The 24374-nt window shown below is 46.3% G+C and overlaps 1 long non-coding RNA gene across 1 annotated transcript in view; it reads left to right on the forward strand.

Moving 5' to 3' along the window:
* The window catches only part of LOC145514710 (uncharacterized), a 603149-nt gene that overhangs the window by 325856 nt on the left and 252919 nt on the right, over positions 1 to 24374 (forward strand). The window contains exon 5 of the long non-coding RNA XR_014060310.1: positions 12005 to 12085. This is a non-coding gene — a long non-coding RNA (uncharacterized LOC145514710). The remainder of the gene's footprint in view (positions 1 to 12004; positions 12086 to 24374) is intronic.

The raw sequence follows: 24374 nt of genomic DNA on the forward strand, positions 1-24374 counted from the left end.
GTCTGACTCTTGTTTGACTGAAGCTTCAAGACATTAAGCTTCAAGCTTAATGACCATCAAATCTGCGACCCCCCAAACTGATCACAGCCTCTTGAACCATCACAGCATCTGCCCGCTCTCAGGCAGACCCCAGAAACCTTGGTACTGCATCCTGTCTCCATGCCTCTTTCACTTGCAAAGGTTTCTTTGAATTTTATCTCAAGACAGTAGCTCGAAACCCAAACACTGGATAATGGCGTTTTGCTGCCTGCTCTCCTTAATTGATGTCTGGCTGGTTCCTACCTCCCCCATCCCTCCTCCAATTTAGCTCCAGAAACATCTGTCTTTTTATCCACCAATAGAGTCTCGAAAGGGTAACAAACCTGTTAGATAAAATATCAAAGTTATGAATTCTGATTTAATAAATGTGCATTCAAGAGATGATTCATGGCATGTATGATGGTTTTCAATTGCTTTCTCAAACAGTTCATGCTTCATTTCATTAAGAGCTTCAGTCAATGCCAACTGATTAATTATCACAGCACCAGTCATCTTTTGTTTGGTAAATACATACACGTCTGGGCTAGGCTGTATAGAAATTTGTCTTAAATGCAAATGAAAGTGTTTTAAAAGAGACATTTTATAGGTGTTTTAGAATTCCACTGAATATTGGACATCATTAGTTTCTTTGCCTAAAATATGCCTACTAGGTACCTACAAGTGCCAACGATAGGCTAAATTCTTGGAGGGTGTGTGCAGACCTGCCCTCAGTGAACTTCCAGTCACATGCACAGACTGCATGTGAATGATTTTAGGCTGAGGCATGCTGAATCCTGATTACTCAGGGTTGAGGATTTTTAAGTCCCAGCTGGGCCATAAAGTGGCTGTGTGACATTGAATAAGATGCATCAACTATATAAGACTTGGTTTCTCTTTTTGCAAATGACCTTGTTGCATTCTGTTGCCTTTCATCTCTTAGCAGCACTGATGTGATCTGATCCAAATTCTTGAGGTATTTTTGTTTGCCTCTCACCTCAATTTCAGTGAGAGAAACCATAGGATCAAAACACTGAGGCTTAGCTAAGAGAGTTACATTAGAATTCTTCACTTCAGAAAACCTATGAATCTTTTTCATGTACTTTGTTCATACTATGACCATAAAATTGCAGAAATCAAAGGGGAGGTCTCATTTTGGAAGAGATTTAGCAATGTTAATAGGTGGAAACGAGTGGCTATTTCTTTGCATTGTTAACTTAAGAAGACCTTCTTATTTCTCCTTGCTTTTCTCTGGACCTCTGCATTCAATTGGCTATATCTTTGTCTTTCTCCCTTGCCTTTCACTTCTCTTCTTTTCTCAGCTATATGTAAAGCCTCCTCAGACAACCGCTTGGCATTCTCAAATTTCTTTTTCTTGGGAATAGTTTCAGTCACTGCTTCCTGTATAATGTTGTGAACCTCTGTCCATAGTTCTTCAGGTACTCTGTCTACCAGATCTAATCCCTTGAATCTATTCATCACCTCCACTGTATAATCATAAGAGATGTGATTTAGGTCATACCTGAATGGCCTAGTGGTTTCCCCTACTTTCTTCAATTTAAGCCTGAATTTTGCAATAAGGAGTTTGTGATCTGAGCCAGAGTCAGCTTGAGGTCTTGTTTGTGCTGATTGTATAGAGCTTCTCCATCTTTGGCTGCAAGGAATGTAATCAATCTGTTTTTGGTACTGACCATCTGATGATGCCCATGTGTAGAGTCATCTCGTGTTTGTTGGGAAAGGGTGTTTGCTATGACCAGTGTTCTCTTGACAAAACTTGGTTAGCCTTTGCCCTGCTTCGTACTCCAAGGCCAAACTTGCCTGTTACTCCAGGTATCTCTTGACTTCCTACTTTTGCATTCCAGTCCTCTATTGTGATAAAGATATCTTTTTTTTGGTGTTACTTCTAGAAGGTGTTGTAGGTCTTCTTAGAACCAATCAACTTCAGGTTCTTCAGCATCAGTGGTCAGGGCATAGATTTGGATTACTGTGATACTGAATGATTTGTCTTGGAAATGAACCAAGATCATTCTATTGTTTTTGAGGTTGCACCCAAGTACTGCATTTCAGAGTCTTTTGTTGACTATGAGAGCTACTCCATTTCTTCTAAGGGTTTCTTGTCCACAGTAGTAGATATAATAGACATCTGAATTAAATTTGCCCATTCCCATCCATTCTAGTTCACTGATTCCTAAGATGTTGATGGTCAATCTTACCATCTCCTGCTTGACCACATCCAGTTTACTTTGATTCATGGACCTAACCTTCCAGGTTCCTATGCAATATTGTTCTTTACAGCATTGCACTTTCACCACCAGACACATCCACAGCTGAGCATCATTTCTGCTTTGGCCCAGCTGCTTCATTCTTTCTGGATAATCACCTTCAGGGATCACAGCCTTGTTGTGGTGAAGGAACTTGGTAACTCAATGAAGCTATGAACTATGTCATACAGGGCCCTCCAAGATGGTTGGGTCATAGAGAAGTGTTCTGACAAAACATGGCCCAGTGGAGGAAGAAGTGACCCACTCCAGTATTCTTTCCTGGAGAAACCCATGGGACAGTATGAAAAGACAAAAAGATGTGACACCTGAAGATGAGTCCCCAGGTCGGAAGGTGTCCTGTCCAGTGTGCTACTGGGGAAGAGTGGAGCGCAGTTATTAGTAGCTGCATAAAGGATGGAGTCACTGGGCTGGAGTGGAAACCACGCTCAGTTGTGGATGTGTCTGGTGGTGAAAGTAAAGTCTGATGCTGTAAAGAGCAATATTGATATCCTGCTCCTCATCAAATCCCCACCCACTAACTTGGAAATCTTTAGATACTTCCTCTTGATTTAAACACCATTATGATGGTGTCAAATGGTGATTTTATTTTTAATTTTCATATTTTTTCCAAGTTTATTAGTTGGTATTCCATTGTAAGGAAGAGCTTCCCCTTCTTCCTAATTTGTTAGTTTATTGTTTATATCAGTATGGACTCATGGATTCAAATTTTATCCAGTGGGTTAAATAAGTCCCTATTATTATTTGTTTTGATGTTCACATTGTCTTTAATGTGACCAGTAGGAGATTCATTGTGCTGGCTCTTTGTGCCCTTTTGAATATATTCCCATCAATCTTTGAGGCCTTTTTACTTTCTGGTGCAGAAAACAATCTTCCAAGTTCATCTTGTACTTTTCCTGCTCAAGTTCTGGAAGCAGCTATCTTTTCTAGGGACATCTGGTTCCTTTTAGTAAAGAATGGTGTTTAGAAACTGAGATCCGGGCAGTGGATGTGTTCATAGTTACGGGGCTGTCATTGCTTCTAATTTGACTCAGCCAACTGAGCTAGGAAATCTATATATGATTATATATATGCACACACATACAATGTCTATCTGTCCATCCATCTACCCATCTATCCACTTTTTTGTATAGCAGATATCTATATCAGGTCTTCTCAGTCATGATACTAGTGACGTTTTTGGTGGGATAACTCTTTGCTATGGAAGCTGTCCTTTGTGTTAAAGGATGCATAGCAGCATCACTTGCCTATACCCACTGTACCAGTTACAACCCCGAATATCATCAGATGTTGCCAGTTGTCCTCCAAGGGACAAAATTACTTCTGATTGATAAAAACTGATCTGTGCACATTTCCATAGCTGTTTCTGTATAGATTTTATTTTTACTTTCATATTTATTGGCTGTGCCAGGTCTTAGTTGTAGCATGTGTGACCAGTTCCCTGACCAAGGATCAAACCCAGACCGCCTGCATGGGGAGTGTAGAGTCTTACCCACTGGACCACCAGGGAAGTCCCTATTTCTGTAGAGATTTTAAAAAGATGAATTTATGCCAATACCTTCAATTTCAGTTTAGAACCTCAGTACTTTGAGTTCTCATCTTTTCCATGTCTGTAAATCCTATCTCTGATAACTAGAAACCCAGCTCCCATTATATCCTCAATGTAGTTATTTCTTTGCCTAAGTCTTGTGTATTTACCCAGTCTCCCTGCCATGTGGCTAACTTCTCTAGCCTCTCAGATGTTCTGCTGCCATCTTCAGAGCTCCTGCCACCCCCTCTCTTGGCCTCATGGGCACAACAGGCCACCACCACCATCCCTCTTACAATTGCATTCTTCCAGCTTTGTTTTCCATGATAAATTTCAAATTCCATGAAGGCAGGGAGCAAGCGTGTCCCATGCATAGCTGAGTCCCCAGCAGCTGGCATGGTGCTGGTGTGTAGTTGGCACTCAGTATCTGTATGATAGATAAGTACAAGTTTGTATGCAGGGCTCAGATGGTAAAGAATCTGCCTGCAGCGCAGGAGACCTCGGTTTGTTTGATCCCTGGGTCAGGAAGATCGCCTGGAGAAGGGAATGGCTTACCCATTCCAGTATTCTTGCCTGGAGAATTCTATGGATGGAGGAGCATGGTGGGCTACAGTCCATGGAGTCCCAAAGAGTTGGGCACAACTGAGTGACCAACACACTTTTCAGTTTTATAACAACACAGAAACATCACCTCTAAGCACTTCAGTCTCTGCTTTATGCCCATTTTCTGAGTAGAAAATACTGAGGCTGAGTTCCAAGCCTCTTGCACCGTATACTTAATGTGAACAGCTAAGCGTCCCTTGGCCTGCACCTGTGCTGTCTCACCCCATCTGACAATAGGTCCTTTCTGGCCCTACCAGGTATTTGTCACTTGGTGGGTTTAAGAACTGAATTTCCAGCTGCTTGTAAGTGTTTATTTGTGACTCTGTCCAACAACAGGGAGGCTCCTCTTTGCTGTCCTCTTCGGCCCGACCTCATCCTTAATAATCCCACCGCCACACTGCTCCTGGCTCCTACTCTCTGCACTGTATGTTCTTCTTGGCCGAGCCTGCCTAGAGTAGACTGCTGATGTGGAAAAAGACTGTTTCTCTGGCACCCTGAAGGGTTTTCAAATAAAGCTCCTTTCAGTTCAAAGACACCTGACCATCTTAGTACCAATGGTGATACTTAACCAAAAAGAGGAGCAGAGATGCTGGCCCGCTGCTCCCTTCCAAGCCTTTATCTGAGCCTGATGAGGCGGCTTCCCTAGTGGGCTATGCAGATCTTTCTGAATGATTCGTGGGCACGGAGACCCTCACCTCCCACCTACCTCCTACAGCACATGGTGGGTTGCTGGATCCCCGTAGACCTGGCTGGCTAGCAGAGTGGCGGGGGATGAAGTGCAGTATTCCAGAAAACAAGCCACCCACAAAGGAAGCAGCCCTGACCTGAAATTCTATCAGTCTTGTCTCAAGATTTCAGCTCCTTTTCCTGGCGCACTGTGAGGCCTTGAGAAACACGACCTCAACTGTAAAAGAAGCTGGTGAGTCAGGAGGAATTTAAAGGACACTGAGAGGTGGGTGGGCAGTGACTCTGAGGAGTGCTTCCTGTTGGGACAGATGGCAGGGGACAGAGAAGGGTCCAGCAATTGGCAGCAGGAGACCGGCCTTGGTTCTTGTCTGGGCTTTGCCCCAAGCCTGACCTTGGAGCAGCATCTGTGTTGCTCAGGTTGGTAGCCTGATCCCTGGGAGGGCCTCTGGTGTGGATAAGTCTGCCATCAACCTACCCTCAGTGTTTGCTCTTGCTGGAGGAATTGAAACTCCTTGGGCTTCAGGGTTCTGACTGATAAAACTGGGACAAGGAAGGATGGAGATGATACACGGCGAGCCCTGGTCTTTCATATCTGGCTCCTAGTCAGTGCTTGAGAATGCATTGCCTTGGTCGTTGCATCATGAAGGTCTTCCCTGGTGGCTCAGATGGTAAATAATCCACTTGCAATGCAGGAAACCTGGGTTCAATCCCTGGGTTGGGAAGATCCCCTGGAGAAGGAAATGGCTACCCGCTCCAGTATTCCTGCCTAGAGAATCCCATGGGCAGAGGAGCCTGGGAGGTTACAGTCCTTGGGGTCGCAAAGAGTCAGCCATGACTGTGTGGCTAACACTTAAATTATGCAGGCCATTTGCTTCTGGGAGAGGGCTCCTCCTACCTTCTTGGTTCTGGGTTCAGTGCTGGTTGCTGGGCAGAACTGAGAGCCATTGATGGCCTGCTCGGTGTCCTGCATGTGGCATATGCCGTCAGATTTCATCATCACAGTTGCCCCCTGAGACAGAATCATCCCCAGCTTACACCCGAAGCAACTGGCCCCAGGACAGGTAAAGGTTTCTGTGAGGTCCCTTGGTTAGGAGGTCATCATACTAGATTTCAAACCCCAGGTCTGTCTGACTCCAAAGTGGATGCTTTTTCTGCCACCTCTCACCACCTCTCAGGACGGGGGCTGTTTGACTTCCCTGCCAAAGTCCATCCACTTACCTGACACAGGAGCCATCCTTGGGGTGGCCAGGCTTGTGTGATGGCCCTAGGGCCCTTAAGCTCCTCTAATCCCAGCAGAGGTTCTTTGCTACCCCCGCTGGCATCCCCTGGCAGATAGTACAGGTCAGGCCAATGGGTTTTGGCACAGAAGTAACTACAGCAGCATCACAGGCTCTTTGTTTGATCCAGTGGCTAATGGGGTCATTAGCAAAGCAAAGTCATTGTAGGTGTGCATCCCCACTGGTGGTCGCTGCCAGCTCAGTGGCCATTTATCATCCTTCTATTTCCCGCCTGGGGTGCAGGCAGTGACATCAGAGCAGTCCTGGGAAGGTAAACACACTTCATAACCATCCCTAATGCTTGTCAATGCCCTCCGGGGTCCTCCTGTGGTGGGAGCTTACACCTGCCTGGACCTCTGCCCGGAAATGGGCCTCAATATCTCAGTACTCTCAATATGTGACACGCTGGGCCCCAGGGACACACAGGAGATGGCACGTTTTGTCTCCAAGGCAGCCAGCAAGTCTCCTCCTTGAAACAGCACCAGCTAGACAGGATCAATTTCCCATTGACTTTCAGGTCCATCTCAGACACAGTGTAATTCTTGTCTGAGGGCTTATAAAGGCCATTGACTGTCTTATAAAAGATTTAAACACTTGCCTTGTGGCATGAAGGAGCTCTATCTATCACAAGGCCTTTTTGACAATTTGAGGGGGTAGCCTTGAATTGGGGGAGGGGTCTTTGGCATTCCCGCAGCGGACAGACAGTGTCCCCTGGACTGGGCTGTGGATGGGTCAATAGCAGGACCCTCCTAATTCTTCACCCAGGGGGTTCTCCATAGGGAGTCAGGCTCCTCTTGCTGGGTCTTGCAAACAAATCACAAATCACACAAGATAGTCTTTTAGTGGGATGAGCGTGGCCTCTTCTGGAACAAAGGGCATGCAGCTGGGACACGATTGGAAGCAGATGCCTCTTTATCTTTCACAAAGGATTTTCTAGATAATAGGCAGAACCATAATAATGATCCTGGGCACTTGGTTAGTCCCACTCTGTAAGGCATGTCCTCTTTTTGACTCACAGATGACTCTGGATGGTCATATCTGACTCTGGAGCTGCAATGGTCATATTCATCTTAAAGAGAAACTGAGTTTCAAAGAGGTTAGGTGTGTGTTCCACCAAGAGAATCTCAGTTCTCAGGCAAAGCAGTGTTTTCCAACTTTCCTGTCTCCTACGCTCCTGTTATCCATTCTTTCTCTGTCCATCCACTGTGTAGCCAGCCCCATAGTTGTGCTTCCGAGGGAAAGAGAGAGAAAAGGGCTGATAGAATTTCTGTCCTGAAAGAGCTTGGTCGAGTGGGCTTTTGTAGGCAGGGAGCTGGGTGATTGCATTTCAGTGTGTTGTGGCCTCTCATGGCTTCATGGTCAAGGAAAATGGGAGCAGAGGGAATGGGGTGGTGAGAGCTCTTGGAGGGGGGCACAGGAGCATGGGTTGTCAGTCAGGTGTGGCCTCAGAACACAAGCACAGCACGGGCCACAAGGGCACACAGCCTGTGGGGAGAACTGTGACAGTGACGTGTCAGAGAAAAGGCTCATGATGTGCAGGGTGCGGACTGACAGAGGAAAGTAGGCTGGCCTCCTTAACCTCTCTGATGGCATCTCCCCTCCTCTCCCGCTTGTTCCCTTTCTTCTGTCCACATTGGCCCCCTGTTGTTCCCCCAAAACTCCTCAGGGCCTTTGCACTGGCTCCTCCCACTGCCTGGCCTGGTCTTCGCTGGACATACTTGAGACTCACAACCCCACCTGCTTCAAATCTTTGCTCCGATGTCCTTTTCTCAGTCAGGGTTATTCTGACTACCTAGCTGACCCTTGTCACTCCCCCTGCACTCTAGATTTCCTTTCTCCATCACTCATCTTTTACCACAGCATTTACCACCTCCTAGCATACCATGTAATCAACACACTTCTGATGATGATTACTTATTGTTTTCTCCATCAGCTAGAATGTAAGCTCCGAGGCAGCAGGAGTCATTGTCTCTGATTTATCCCAAGTGCCTAGAACAGTGCCTGGAGTGGAGATACTCAATAAACATTTAAGTAAATGAATGGATGAATGGTTAACCTTCAGTGGGTAGCATGCTGAAGGGTTGGGATTTGGAGTTGTAAATAATGAGGGGGGCCTGGGCTTGACTGTGGACCGTGGACCTGAAGAAGGTTAAACAGAGGAGTTACATGGTTATGGTTTGCTTTAGAGAGGCCCCTCCAGAGACCTTGGGTGGTGATGAGGAGGGGCAGATGGGGATTGGGGGAGAATCAGGGAGACACATTCCAGGGGAGAGAGGAGGAGGTCCTGAGCCCTCCCACAGGTATGTAGGGACTGGGGAGAGGCGGACATCTCAGGGGGACTGGACAGATGTGGGTCTGTGGCTGCTTGGAAAGCAGGACTGAAGTTGATTCTTCAGCTTGAAGTTGAGTGGCTGCGTGGAGAATCTGGTCATTCATTGACTCTGAGACCACGACTGGGGAAAAAATGTTGTGTAAAGTGTGTGTGTGTGTGAGTGTGTGTGTGTGTGTGTGTGTTGGTGAGGGAGGCAGGTCCATGCTGGACTGCAGGCTGTGCTGACCATGTCAGGGCATTGTGCATTGGCTTGGATGTTGTGAGTCATTTACCTTGGAGCTAGCCTGGTCACCAAAGGCCTGGAGTGATGCAGAATTATTAAGTGGCTCAGGAGAAAGATGGTGGGGAAACCAAGCAGGGCAGTTATCTGACTGCTTAGCATTCTAGGGTGGGCTGAATGCCTCTGGTGAGAACACTTTCTGACTCAGAGAGGAACTTGGTGCTTCTCAGCTCAGAGCAGGGAGTGCGAGGTTACTTTCCATGGGGCCGAGCTCAGGGCTCAGCACCTCCTGCTTCCTCCTTCATCCTGAGCTACCTGTTCTGGGGGCATCCGGTCCCTGCTCCTCATCTTGAGCTCTTCCATCATCTCCTCTGCCTCCCCCTCCTCCTCATTACATATCTGTGTGTCTGCCTGTGGCCCCCAGGCCTTTGCATACATCACAGCCTCTGTGCTGACTCATAGACGGTCCAGCTCCTAAAGGGCTTCTCATATTGGACCACGTGGACCCTGGGGTCCTGTGGGCAGACACCCCACACCACAGTGGCAAGAAACCAGGTTTCAATTCCAGCTCTGCTCCTGGACATGGGACCTAAGGAAAGTCCCCTTTCCTTGCAACATTTCGGGGTCCTCATCTGGAAAGGAGCATAATCATGACTGCCGCCTCTGTCTGGGTTGTAGTGCTGAGGGTTGAGGGTTGGAATAAACAATCAGGCATGCAGTGGGCAGGGGGAAGGGCCCTTCGGTTCCGAACTTGCAGATATCCTATGAGATGACATCTGGTTCAGGAGGAAGTTGCCTCTCACAGCATCTCCGTTAAGTGGTGTCTTCTGTACTACGACAACCTTCTCAAGAAATGACTGCATACAATTTGTTCCTGGAAAGGACATTTCCATTACGCTATAAAACTATTGCACTTTGGGCCACATTTGATGAATTTCTTCTGAAAGTTTAAAAAAATTACTTTTCTCTCCTACTAAAAGCATTGTTTTTTTTTTTTTTCCCCCAAAGAGGGAAATGAATATGTGCCCTGACTGAAGGGAGCCCACATCCATTTAGATTCCCAGTCACCATGCTTTAATTAGCCCTCAAGGTCACTGCTTCAGGTCACAAAGGGCCTTCCTTGTGCACATGCATGGTAGTGCAGCTGGGGCCGTGCGAGGCAGTGGGAACCATGTTAGAATGGTGAGTCAGGAGAGTAACAGTCCCGTTTTCCCTCTCTGGCATGGAGTACATGCCAGCTTGGGGTGTGTATGAATTAGACTCTTTGAACAAATTTGGAAGTCCAGAACACGGCACTGAGAGTGGGCTGGAGAGCTGGGAAGGATTTAAAAGCTATTAAGCAGGTAGAGTCAGAGCTGATGGAACTTTAAATCAGTAGACGGGAGAAGGGAAGAAGAGAAGAGGGTCAAGTGCAGCTACAGGTTTGTTATTGACCTTCTTAGAGTAATTTCGCAGCCAGTGAAGGTGAGGAAGCTGAGTGAGGTGTGTGGGCAGCTCTTTGGAGAAGCTTGTCTGTGTGAGGGGCAGAAATCGGGGAGAGAGGGTTGAGGGAGATTTTTCTTCTCTTTTTAAGGTATGAGAAGCCTGTGCATATGTGTATGCTGAAGGGAAGGGGTATTTGATAAGGGGAAGCCTGGAAGCACAGAATACAGAAGTGATAACTGATGGGTGAGACTCAAGAGTGATGCCTGGTGCAGAGGAAGGTGGAAGAAGGTCTCTTTTCTCCTGAGGAGGACCTGGAAAAAAAGAGATGGAGGCTTCAAAATGCACAGGCAGTGACACAGAACTTGGAGAGTATTATACCTAATCCCTCTACTGTCGCTTGGAAGCAGGAAGCCAGGTGCTCTTCAGTGGGACTGGTTCTTGAGGACAGTGGAGCTGATCTCCTTAGAGCGATAGAGGGGTTGGCCTGGGAACCAAGGTGTGTTGATAGGATAATACACCAATGTTTCTGTGACTATGTGGGAATTCATTACACTTTTGGATCCTCAGTTTTCTTTTCTGAGCAGTGGGGTTTTGTAACAATTTGGCACAGTATTCATGAGAAAGCAGTGAGAAAATATTAAGAGCCTGGCACAGTGCCTGGCATATGCCCACCTCCAAACCAGTTGATTTCTCCTCCCCTAGATCCCGTATATGTATTTTTAAAATTTATTTGTTTTTAATTGAAAGATAATTGCTTTACAATATTGTGTGGATTTCTGCCATACATCAACATGAATCATCCATGAAAGTGAAAAGTGGAAGTGAAGTCGCTCAGTCGTGTCCAACTCTTTGCGACCCTATGGGCTGTAGCCTACCAGGCTCCTCCATCCATGGGATTTTCCAGGCAAGAGTACTGGAGTAGGTTGCCATTTCCTTCTCCAGGGGATCTTCCCAACCCAGGGATCGAACCCGGATCTCCCTCATTGTAGGCAGACACTTTTACCATCTGAGCCTCCAGTGAAGTTGAATCAACCATAGGCATACATAAATCCTCTCCCTCTTGAACCTCCCTCTTATCTCCCATCTGTCTAGGTTGTCACAGAGCCCCAGTTTGAGTTCCCTGAGTCATACAGCAAATCCCCACTGGCTGTTTATTTTACATAGATCCTGTATATTTTTTAACATTGGCTGGGTCATGACCTCCAGCATGAGAAGGGATTCAGTGGGGCAGCCCCATGGGCAGATGGTTGGTTTAGGACCTGCTTGGGTTCTTCTGGGCCATGTCACAGAGGCTCTGAGGAGCAGGGACCCAGAGAATGATTAACCTGATGGACTGTAAGAGTGGGATGAACAGAAAGATTAAGCCCAGAGGTGAGGTGCACAAGGTGAACCACTCAAGGGGCTGGACATCATGGTAAAGTCAGACAGAAGACGGCAGGTGATTCAAGTTGCTGAGAAGATGAAGGCTGTGCTCAGATATTTGATTTTAAGATTTCAGAGCCAGAAACTTTCTGAGTGATCTTAAGATCTAGGGTATGGCAGCTGATTTGGAGGTAAAAATGGTCAGTAACATGTTGAACACAGGGTGAATGCTTTGGATGGATTTTCTCATTAAATCTAACAATCCCTATTTTACAGAGTGGGAGCTGGGGCACAGAGGGAAGAAGCAGCTTGATCAAGGAGTCACACTGGGTCATGGCTGGAGGCTGGGATGTGAAGGTGGGTGATCTTTTCCACTCTCAACCGCTACTCATAACACCCTGACGGCAGTTGGCTGAGTCACCTCTGTGTAGGATACTGTCCCCCAGGACGATGGCTGGTTGGGGTGGAGAGGAAGATGGTAAAATGGGAACCGAGTCTTAGCGTGAAGTGTGGACTGCACCCATGACAGCTGAAGCATCACTCTTCCCCCGCAGCTCTACCACCATCCACAGTGGTCAAGTCAGCTCTGGGCTTCAAAAGGGTGGATAAGCTTCCTGTTGGGCATTTACTCACCCTTGTGATGGACGCTCAGCTTTCTGGTGCCAAGGCTCTGTGGCTGGTAACTGGAGGCCAGCCCTGTTACAGGATTTCAGGTCACAGCCATCAGTGGTGAGAAGTGGAGCAGGGGAGGGATCAACCTTGAAATGGCCCCACTACTATTATCGTGGGGAGCACCCCCCACCCCCATGAGAAAAGCGGAGCTGAGCAGGGCATGCGCTGACCCGGGGAAGTGAGTGGCTACTGTGTTCTTTCTCACATTCCCTTGTTGGGCCAAGATGTAGAGTCTCCCTGGGCCCATATTTTTCAAGAGGTGTTGGTACCCCAGATGTGTGTCTTTGGAATAATCCTCGTAGTACAGTCTGGATCCAGGCGAGTGATACCTAGAATACTCTGGTTGTTCATCAAGTTTGTCCAGTTACCTCGATTGGTTCTTTCCTTTCCCTTGTTCTAGTTGAAATCCTTTTTCCTGTTTATCCCATCATTTAAGAATGTAGCATGGTGAAGCAGAAATACCTGTATTCACTTGTTCGCATGCGTGTGTGCTAAGTCGCTTCAGTCATGTCCGACTCTTTGTGACCCTGTGGACTCCTCTCCATGGAATTTTCCAGGCAACAACAGTGGAGTGGGTTACCATTTCCTCCTCCAGGGGATCTTCCCAACCCAGGAATTAAACCTGAGTCTCTTACAGCTTCTGCATTGGCAGGCGGGCTCTTTACCACTGAGCCACCCAGGAAACCCATTCGCTTGTTTATTTGGCAGCTGGATTTTGGATCCTTCAACAGATACTGGAACATGGGTTTTGGAAGAAGGTGGGCTTGGCTTTAATCCTCGTTGTGCTGTCCTTGTGGGCAGGGGCCACATCACGACATATTTTGGATGTCACTGATGAGCTGCTTTTAACCTGAAAATGATAGGGGTGCTCTGTGACCATGGGGGAATCGGTTACACTCTTGGAGTCTCAGTTTCCTTTTCTAGGCAACGGGGTTTTGTAGCAACTTGGCACAGTGTTACGAGAAAGCAATGAGAAAATATTATTAAGATGTGTCATATGGCCATATCCAAACCTGTGATTTCTCCTCTCCTACATCCCATATATTTTTTAACTGACAGAGCAGTGCCATTTCCCCAGAGGGACAGGTATCCTGGCTGCATTGCAGTGGCCAGCAGAGTTGCATTTTCTGTGTCTGCATGTGGGCACTGTATTAACATTGACGACGAAGGTCACTTCGGCCATGGGTGCCCATGAGTCCAGTTAACCCAGCTGAAAGATGACATTTTTGATTGGACAGAAAGAGAGGTGTTTAGAGCTCATTTCAGAGCCCGCTGCTTTAGTTCCTAGCAGCAAAGTTCTAGCCTCCCTCCCTCCTCCTCCTAGTTCTGCTGGTCTGGAACTGGCCCGGTCAGGGGATGTGGTGGGACCTGCTTGGCCGGCGTTTGCACACTAATCCTTGACGCTGGGATGGGATTGACCCAGGTGTGAAACAGTCTGTGACGCCTTACAATTTAGGAAGCTGCAATTGCATTCTTCAACCAGATACGTTTTTCAGATGATCCAGGCCTTTTCTCTGTGGGCAGCTTCCATTTCAGCAATTCTGGACCTGGAATAAGGTCACAGGGTCCGAGGCAGCCCATGCTCACTTGGGCTTTGCAGAAAGTCAGCGTCCTGTCTTGGCCTCACCAGGCATTTCAGCTCGAATGTTGTACCATTGGGCTGCATGTCATGTTTCTGCTTGCACATGGTGTGACATTTGTTCAAACAAGAGAGGCACCGTGGTTCTGGGAAAGTAGCAAAGAGTTTGAGTGATGCTGCCTGGGGTTGATGTCTGGCTTTCGAGCTCTCTAAGTCTCTATTAGGCCAAAGCCACACAGTGCTTGTGAAGTCCAACTGTATAACTGCATGTGGAGATACCAGGAATGATGCGAAGAGCTCTGTAGATATTACTGTTTTATTTATGATTATCCTTCAGTTTATAGACCCACATCCACATTTGGAGGCTAGGCTACGAGAATGTCACAGATTATTTGTTAAAATATCATTAATTGCTTAGGTACCATGGAGTAAACATGGCTTAATATTTACACACTTGTTATTTACTTTTAAAACCAGTATTTGATTGGTCTGGTCAGGTGACCTGTGGATGAGAGGGAAATTTTGGGAATCTATTTTCAGGGATTTTTTTTTTTTTTCTGTTCATTTTAGTTGTGTTTAAAAAGTCATTACATCATCCTCAAAGACTTTAATGGAGATTAAGTGAATGAAATTCCCAGTCTTGGCAATGTTAATTACAAAAAAAAAAAAAGTGCCCAAAATGTCAGATTTGATGCACTTGGAATGGTACAAAAAGTCAATGATAGGGCCTCAGAGTGGAAGCTGATAATTGCCAAGATCCCCCTTCTCCCTTGCGTCTGCCTGCCTGCAGCAGTGCCCTCAGCCTGGACCTCTGTCCTCGCTGCAGCCCCCTGCCCTCCATCTGTCTTGGCTCCCTGTTGCCCCACGGGTCTTCCAGGGTCTGAATCATGCCCACTCTGTCTGATACTTTCCCCCCAGTTTCCTCCCGCTCATGATCTGTGTTCCAGTGTTTCTGTACCTTCAACTTGCATGTTTGTTTTGGTAAGACTAGCACCCCTGAGGAGCACCTCTGGGAGAGTGTTGCCATCAATGAGACGGTCCATACCGTTCCTGTTACAAGAATGACCCACCTTCTGAACTTTATTCAGTGCCAGCCCACTTTCTGCAGAGATTCGTCCTAAACTGTCCAGAGGGGGGCCATGCCCCTTCAAGTGATTCACTGTGCCAACTCAGAGCCAGTTGGAAAATTTTCACAATATGAGTTGCTTTTGACATTGGTAAGATTCTAGTAAATAACTGATGCTGAAGCTGAAGCTGCAATACTTTGGCCACCTGATGTGAAGAGCTGACTCATTGGAGAAGACCCTGAAGCTGGGAAAGATTGAAGGCAGACAACAGAGGATGAGATGGTTGGATGGCATTACCGACTCAATGGATGTGAAAGTGAAGTCGCTCAGTCCTGTCTGACTCTGAAACCCCATGGACTGTAGTCTGCCAGCGTTCTCCATCCATGGGATTTCCCAGGCAAGAATACTGAAGTGGGTTGCCATTTCCTTCTCCAGGGGATCTTCCTGACTCAGGGATCAAACCCGGGTCTCCTGCATTGCAGGTAGACTCTTTACCGTCTGAGCCACCAATAGACGTGAGTTTGAGCCAACTCCGGGAGACAGTGAAGGACGGGGAAGGGGTTGCAAAGAGTCAGACTCAACTGAGTGATAGAACAACAACAAACTGTGTACCTTCCCCCTCCCCGATTCCCACTGGGAACAATTGCTCCTCTTAGACACCTTCTTTTGGTTCCTCCACACTTACCCCTCTATCCTATAGACTGTGAACAAGCATCTTTGACCCATGTAAACATGTAGGTCCTGTCATAACCTCTGCACAGAACATACCTTCAATGAAATTCATCAAGTGCATTCATATTATGGCTTCGCGTGGATCTTCAGGGACCCAGACCATTGACTCAGGAACCTACCCAAATGATAGTAACCAGGCTGCCCTTCTCTGGTGCATATGAAGTAAGACAGGGCATGAGGACAGTGATGGGATGAGGTCTGTTTAGAATGGTGTATGAGTTTTCTATTGCTGAACCAACTCACTACAAGCTACGTGACTGAACACAGCACGCATTTACTCTCTTACTCTCCTGTCGGGTAGAAGTCTGACGCAGTCTCATTGGACTGAAATCAAGGTGTCAGCAGGGCCACATTCTTCCCCAGAAGCTCCAGGGGAGAATCCATTCCTTGCCTTTTACAGCTTCTAGAAATGAAAACCCACTCCAGTATTCTTGCCAGGAAAATCCCGTGGGCAAAGGAGTCTGACGGGCTATGGTCCTTGGGGTCACAAAGAGGTGGACGCGATTGAGTAACTGGGCACGTGCCCACAGACTGCCTGCTTTCCTTGCCTCCCGGTCCTCCTTTCCCGTCTAGCTGTGTTGCATCTCTCTGACCATTCTTCCATCATCATCTATTCCCCTGACTCTCCCTCCTGCCCCACTCTTCTGCTTTTAAGGGTCTTTGGGACTAGGTTGGGCCTTTCTGGATAATCCAGGATAATATCAAATATCTCTATTTTAAGGTCAGTTTATTAGCAGTCTTAATTTCGTCTGCAACATTAATTCCCCTTCACTATATAACCTAACATAGTTACATATTTCAGGGATTATGGCATTTTTGAAGGAGGCCTTTTTTGCCTACCACAGAGAGAGACTAGGAAATATGGTACCCAAATCCACTTTGCCTTTACCCAGAGTGAAAGCCTTCAAACATGTAAAAGACATGCACATGTGAGAAAGTAGGGGTCATGGGCAGGATAGACGCCCTGGAAAATCACTCAGCCCACCAACCATCAATCACCCACCCAAACAGCATGGTTTACTGATGCCTGGTACATACTAGAGAATTCTGAGGTAGCTCTCTCTAGTCATGGGGTGTAAGAAAAGAGACATAAGGAGACAAAACACTGTTGAAGGCATCAGAGAGGAGTGGGTACATCAGCTGACTCTTGAAGGAGACAGAGGTCAGATGAAGATGTTCTCTGGACAAAGTAGGGAGAGCGTTACTGGCAGAGGGCACAGCGTGGACAGAGTATAGTGGTAGAGACTGGCACAGCATGTTCCAGTATTGGCCGATAGCTCTCCTTTTGCCATCATGGACCCTGTGGAGGCCTCCTGGGATCATGACTTCTAAAATGCCAGTTATGTCTAGAAGGCTGTGACCTAGGGCATTATGGCTGGCAGTAAGCAAGGTCTTCCAAATCAGAGAGAGTACACACCTCTTCTTAAAACTGAAAATGTTTATGCCTGAAATGAACCCACATTTTATTTAGGGAAAACAAAATAGTGACTTCTGGAGACACACCAAACAAAACCAGAGTCATCCAGGGAAAGGTAACCCACTTCCGTGGAACAGTAGCCTGGTTTATGCCAAATTCTGAAGAAATGTTCCTACTAGGCCACTGGCCATAGAATCCACGTGGGGTAACATCCCTTGGAGATTTAACTTGTTTAAAAGTAAACAAATACAATTCAGGGGGAAAAAGGAATCAGATAGTTGTTTGATGTGATTTGACCAGAGGTGTTTGGAGAACAGTTGATAATAGAAAATGGTAAGGGTAGGTAGGTGTTAAAGGCTGTATTGTGTGTGCTCAAAATGCATGTATCGAAGTCCTGACTCCTGGGACCTCACAATGTGACTGTGTTTGGAGATACGGTCTTTAAAGAGGTAGTGAAGTTAAGATGAGGCCTTTAGGGCAGGTCCTAATTCAATGTGATGATTGTCCTTATAAAGGAAATTAGGACACAGACACGTGGAAGACTGTGTGAAGATGCAGGAAGAAGGCAATCCTCTATAAACCAAAAAGAGAGGTCAGCCCTTCTCACAGCTTGATCTCAGTCTCCTAGCCATCTAGAATCGTTTAAAAGAAAAAAATCTGTTGTTTAAGAGACCTAGTCTGTGGTGCTCTGTTATGGCAGCCCTAGAAAACTAATAGAGTAGATCATAAAAGTCATAAAAATCACAGAATGCCCTGTGAACTGGGTGATGCTGTGATGCACCACTTAGATCTCCTTTCCAGTCTGATGGCCTTCTTCCTCCAAGTGCTGGAAATACTGCTGGCAGACAGCCTTCAGCTATCAGCCTCTTTCAGGAAAAGAGCTTGTCCAGTTGCCTTGTCTCCAAGGTCATGCCTCCTTTCTCAGGGTGGTCTGTGTCCAAGACTTATTGACATGTGCATATTAAGGCTTGGTCCCTTTGACCAAATTGGTTCAACTCCAAAAGGTCACCTGGCTTCAGAGCTCACCTTAGAGTTGACTGAGGCCTCTGTTGGGACTACATCCTGGCTTCTCAGCTTCCTTTCAATTCTTCTTCCTTTCCACATTGCCCTTCCACATGGATTGATCCCAAGGCTGTTTCCCAACACACTGCTGTATAATGACCATTGTCTCAGGGATCTTCATCTTGAAGAATGCAATCTGTCACATGATAATAAGGAAAGTAGACTTTATCCTCATGGCATTAGGGAGTTATTGAAGCATTATTTTCTGATGTGGTATGATTTGTAGCATGGCTGGTTTGAAGGCTAAATTAAAGAGGATGGGCAGAAGCTGGTAGATCAGTTGGACAAGGCAGAGAGTAGGTAAAAGAGAAGGTGATGAAGGCCTGGTGGTAAAGGGTTATTCTTCACCTAAAGCTTTCCCTGGAGCCTCTACCTGCTATAGGAAGCTCAAAGTCATTCCAGTATATGAAGTGCATTGTCCTGGCTTGATTGGCGTTTACACTTCGCTCACAGTATTCAAGGGAGCTCAAGTCTGGTCTCACATTCCAAGATGTGAGAGCCAAATAAGAGCTCAGATGAATGCATCATGGGTGAATAATGAGAGCTTAATGCTCCGGTACATCCTCAGGGATTTAGAGATGAATCAGAGGATAAAATATACACTTTCTCCTTACCCCCTACAAATGCAAGTGTCTCAGGAGCTTAATCTGACATATGCAAGATCTCACACACTGGCCCTAACTACCTGTGGCTCCTCCCTCACATCACACCATGCTGAACCCTGAACACATAATTAATGCAGTTCCCTCTGACTGGACTACATTCCCTCTTGCTCTGTGACCTTCATTTACCTTATTCATCACCCAAGTCTCTTATCTGAATTTCATGCTTCCAAGAAACCTTTACTAGTGGCTGCCTCAGGCAGGCAGGTTTAGGTATATTTTTCCTGTATTTTTATGGTTTCTCTCTCTCTCTCTCTTTTTTTGGACATTGGTCTGTAAACTTTAGGACAGTAGAAACTATGTCTTCTTAAGGATTTGGAGCAAAAGAAGCACTGTAATTTTTTCCCGTTTGAATTTCAACCATTAAAGGATATATGCACAAAGAACTGATTACTGAGTGGGGATCCCTTTCATCTAGTTTGATAACAGTTTTAAAACACCTGATAACCATCAAATCTAGAGATTCTAGTAAACTGTGGAGGAGCTTGTGGCTTAGACCGAGGGCCAAGTGGTATCTCCTACTGGTTACCTTATATGTATTTAAACTTCAGAATCTGCAGAGTTGAGCAAAGCACAAGAAAAGTAGCATGACTTGTAGACTCCAGCTTCCTAACCTTGTGAAATAGGAACACAGGCCTGCCTGCATCCAGCACAGAAGTCAAGTAGGGTATCAGAGAAGGAGAGAGGGGCAGTAGTGGGTTTGTGCCCTGAGAGGGGTCCTGCCCTGCTGGTTTCATCATAGAAGGGACAGGAGGAGGAGAACATGTGGTACCAGGGCCTGGAAGGCAAAGGGCAAGGAAAGGAGGGGCGTGTCTTTTGACAGTGTCCCCACTCACTAGGAAGATGTAGCTCATTGAATCTAAATTGGCCAACTGAGCTAGACATTCCTCCTTCCACAAGAAGTGGGGAGTTAGAAGTCAGAGAGAGGACCAGAGTTCCCTCTAAGGCATTTCCATACTTGGGAAATGTGGATGGAAACGTGGCCTTTATGAGATGCAGTGGAAGCATGGGGGAAGGAGCACACATGACTTTCCATCCAGGCCTTTTGATCTCCATGTCCCCAGAACCCAGGATGAGACTGACCCAAGGTGCATATCAGCCCGTGCTTATTGATGGAATAGGAGAATCGATTACTCAGTGGATAAGGAGTGTTGGTCACTCTGAGTTAGTGACTTGACTTTGAAGGGTGTTCTGGTTCCCTCTCTTGGGGAAGATAGACTCAACTCTTTACTATATTGAGGTAGATGCTGCAGTATGCTTCTCAGGTCCCCCTTCAATGAGGACTTACTGTCCCAGCTGCCAGAGGACTGTTGGCAGACAGCCTTGATACCTGTCAGTCTCTTTAAGAACTGCAGAAAACCACCCCAAGAAGGATTGCAGATCATGCCCTTCCTAGGGGTGCCCAATCTGATATTGAAGAGCTGCCATGGAAGTATCAAGTATTTGAGCTCAACTTGGAACCATGCTGAAGGGTCAGTTCTAACTCCTTAGCTTCCTGTGGGGTTGGCAAAATCTGCCATTGGCCTTGTAGCACAACAGAATGTCTCTCTCTGCTTCTGACTTCTGTTCCCTTCCTTTCCCATGTTGCAATCTGAAGGGCATTCTTCGTAAACATCCAGCATGCTCAGCATCTCAGCATCTCCTTCCTGGACAACCTGACCTGAGACTGTCTTCTATGTATACTGTGTTCTGATCTGGTTTGGGAAGAACCAGGAGTGAGTTAGCTTAAGTGAGAAGGGGCAGGTCTGAGAGTGATGGGAAAAGGGGGCCCAGCCTTGTGCAAAACTGGATCTAGAGTAAAAGTCCCCCAACAGAATTTGTTCAAGGTCTGGTTGATGGTACTAGTGACATCTTATTGCAGTGATGCTCAAAAGTGATGCTATATGTAATGTGGACTAGGATGATGGTGGTGACTCAGAAGCAGATTGTTAGTGTTATCTGGATAAAGTGACTTGTTGGACCCTGGGCCCAATTCCAGGAAACACTGTATCTCAGACAGTCAGGTAGTCCATCAGTCAACAGATAGTTCTAGAACTCTTCTTTGATGAAGTGTGGAAAGTTGGACAACAAATTCTTAAAATTTCAAATATAATATAGTTGTCATAGCCATTAGGGTGACCTAGAATGTACAAATATGGGTGTGAGTCAGATCCTTTCTGGAGAAGAATGAGGCAAATTGGAGAGAAAATTTTGAACTTTGGTTGTTAAAACCCTGTTCCTCAGATTGGTCGTAGAGACTGAAAAAAAAATTTCCTTTTGTCCTGCCTGCATCCCAGACAGCCTCTAGGGAGTTACATTCCTCATATGTAATTTCTTATGAATAAGTAATTCTTTCAGTACCTCCTCTGTGGTCAATTCTGTGCTGAACACTGGAAAAAACAAAACCCAGAAAACTGTGGGCCTACCCTTGTATAGCTCTCAGATTCTTGTAGGAGGCAGACACAAAAATAGTGGAAAAAATGGTGGCATTGGGGTTTAAGTAGATGGTTCAAGTAGATGAGTAGAGAACCTAGGAACACGTGTGGGTGGCTCATAACCACAGCCACCCGCAAAGGTCTAAGGAAGATGTATGTGTGGCATAAACACAAGACAAGGGGGTAAAAGGCCACAGAGTGACAAGATGTTCTTAACTAGGCAGAGAAGACCCAGAAAGACTTACTGGGTCCTGTTGAACTCCCCATCACCCTAACATCCTAAGGATTCACGTGAAAGCAAGTCTTGTGTTTGCTTTGTCTCAGCATCTTCTATGCCCAAGATCAGGTCTCAGATCTCTCCCCTCTCTACACACAAGGTTCACACAGGGAATTATAGGCATTCAGTGCTTCTGGAAGTTGAAGACAGCAGAGCGTCAAGAGACGAGACTAACCACCTGCTGCAGATCCCAGGTGATCAAGGACCACAGTGATATCTGTAGGGTCTCTCATTTGTCCTGAGAACCAGTGACTTGAAATTGTATGTTCATCAAAATCACCTGGAAAGCTTTAAAAGAGGAGGCTCCATGGTCTAGTGCCTAGACAGTGTCAGTTGGGTTGGGGGCAATGAGAAATGCTTAGCAGGAACATAGGAGAGTCAGGCTTCTGGATTCCTGAGCTCTTAGGTGTGGAGTCAGGGGGAGTGATGGGGCACAGATGTCACATCCTGGTCAGCCACATCCATTGGAATCAGGTCGACTGAGGTTGTCAGTGGCAGAGATTCCACGTAAGAATAAAAGCTTTACGTGAGAGACCAGCATCATTTCCAAATCCTTACATTGCCCTGGCCCTAAGGGTATTAAAACAAGCTGGGAAAACTTTCAGATGTTCAAACTCCAGTAAGGAGAAACCATTTCCTCACAAGATCACTGGTCCCATTCTGGAGTCATGTGACTGTTAGAAAGTCCTTCCCAACCCCATGTCTTCCACCCATTGATTCCTATTCCATCCCTAAGTGTTGACGAGATGAGCCAGAATCTGTGCTTGAGGCCTGTTTTAGCTGAAATTAATAATCAATGAAATCTACAGTCAATAGTCACAGGGCAAAACACATGAAGGTGACCAACCCTAATTTAATGAGAGTGATTCATCACTTCAAGCAAAGTGCTATTGGCCCAAGATATTGGAATCGGATCTTTAGCAGGAGAACGGGGCTGCTTCAGGAGGGAGAGAATGGAAACATACACAGGACCTTGATGCATTAATTCTGCTGATGGCCCTGCATGTGAAATGTGGACCCCTCAGCAACAGAGCTGTCACTGAGCCACATTTGTAGGTCACATTTGGGTGGGAAAATGATTCACGCAATACATTTAATGTCCAGAAACATAAATGCTGATTATCCAGTGAAGGAAGTACTGGGCAACTCATTAAGAAATTTGTTTTTGTCCCCACACTGGCCTAAGCATCACAATTAGCATCCACACCCACACAAAATGCAGATACAGTTGTGAAATGAATTTTGAAAATTGAGTCCCTTAAGCTTTGTGGTTCCCATGCCAACTGTGTCTGTTTGATGCCACTCGGATCACAATTGCATAAAATATACTTCCTGTTCTAGCACTTCCATATCTTCGTAAGGGATGGGGCTGACATCCATACATTTTCAGTGTGAAAAATAAGGCTCTATGGTTGAAGCTACCTTTGTGAGACGTTTCATTGCTCACAGCTGAAAGCACCTGCGCTCTTCCTCCAGACAGCTCCTGCCCTTTGTGGGCCATCCCTGTCAGCACATCTTTCCTCTTTTGCATGTTCAGGGTCTCAGCCTGAAAGCTCACCTAAACTCTCTCATTGCTCCTCCTGCTGAGCCACCAACCACCTTTTTACCCAAAACTTACTGGGTTGAGTTGCACAGTTGCATCCTTGGCCTTCTAATACTTTTCCCCCTCTTCTCTTTGTAAGGTGACCACCCCTCACCTCTTTTTGAACCTGCTCTTGAAAGGCTTTAGAAAGGTCTGAGTTGCCAGACCTGATAGCTCCATTCCAGTCCCCCTGCTCTGGTGTTCTTCACTTTCTCTCTCTTCCCTGGAGCCTTTCTTCTGGGGCATTCATGAATCCCTTGGGTTCTGCCCCACACCTAAGCTCTCCTTCCCTCCTTCACTCACCTAAAAGCCAGTTTCCTCTGAACATCTTTGGTTCTCTTCTTCTCTTTCTCTCTAGTATTTCCTTTGTTGACTTCATCTCTGGGTTTCAAGAAAGACCTCCCCGTGGGGTTCCCCCATCTCCATACCAGTTCTCACCTTTAGAACTGGGGTGTGGTGTCAAAGCCCACTGGATACCTCAATCCGCATGTCTTGTTGCACCTCAAATACTGTGCCTGAACTCAAGCTCTCTGCTTTCTCATATGACTCTGTTTTTGTGAGGGCCTGCTGGCCTGGTTTGAGGAGGCCCAGGCCGTGGCATGTGTCTCATTTTACTACCGGCTTCCTTTTCCAAGCCAGAGCCCTGCTACTAGGCCCTACCATGTCAGAGCAAGGCAGAAGTCAGGCTGCCTGAACACAAGGCCCTCTGGGTGCAGAAATAATGCTTTATCTGAGTTTAATTGAGCCCGTGGGGACTCCCAGGACCTTGAACAGAGCTCAAGCATCAAGTGATGTTCTTATGTCTCTCACCATGGGGCAGAGAGAGAGAAATTAGAAAACAAAGAGGCCCTGGATCTTGACATATTCTGGCGTATCACTTCTGTTCTCTCACTAAGATGCAGAGTGTCTGGAGGCAGCAATGTTTCCTTTGCTTCATGCTTGATCCCCAGCACCCAGGACAGGGCTTAGTGGGACCTCAGGAAATATTTGTTTAGGAATATATTGAACTATTTAAGTACATTCTCAGCAGATTCTAATATAGAAATAAAAATAAATCCCAGTGACTTGAGGTTCTTGTGTGGTTCATTTCTGTCTAGTTGAGGTTTTCTATTTCAGGCTTGTTGTGCTGGAACATCTCTGAGATCTGTGCCAGGAACCAATGGGAGGCTCATGGCTTCTTCA

This window comes from Giraffa tippelskirchi, chromosome 7, assembly GCF_054371585.1.
Source record: "Giraffa tippelskirchi isolate mGirTip1 chromosome 7, T2T-mGirTip1v1.2.pri, whole genome shotgun sequence".
Classification (NCBI taxonomy): Eukaryota; Metazoa; Chordata; class Mammalia; order Artiodactyla; family Giraffidae; genus Giraffa; species Giraffa tippelskirchi.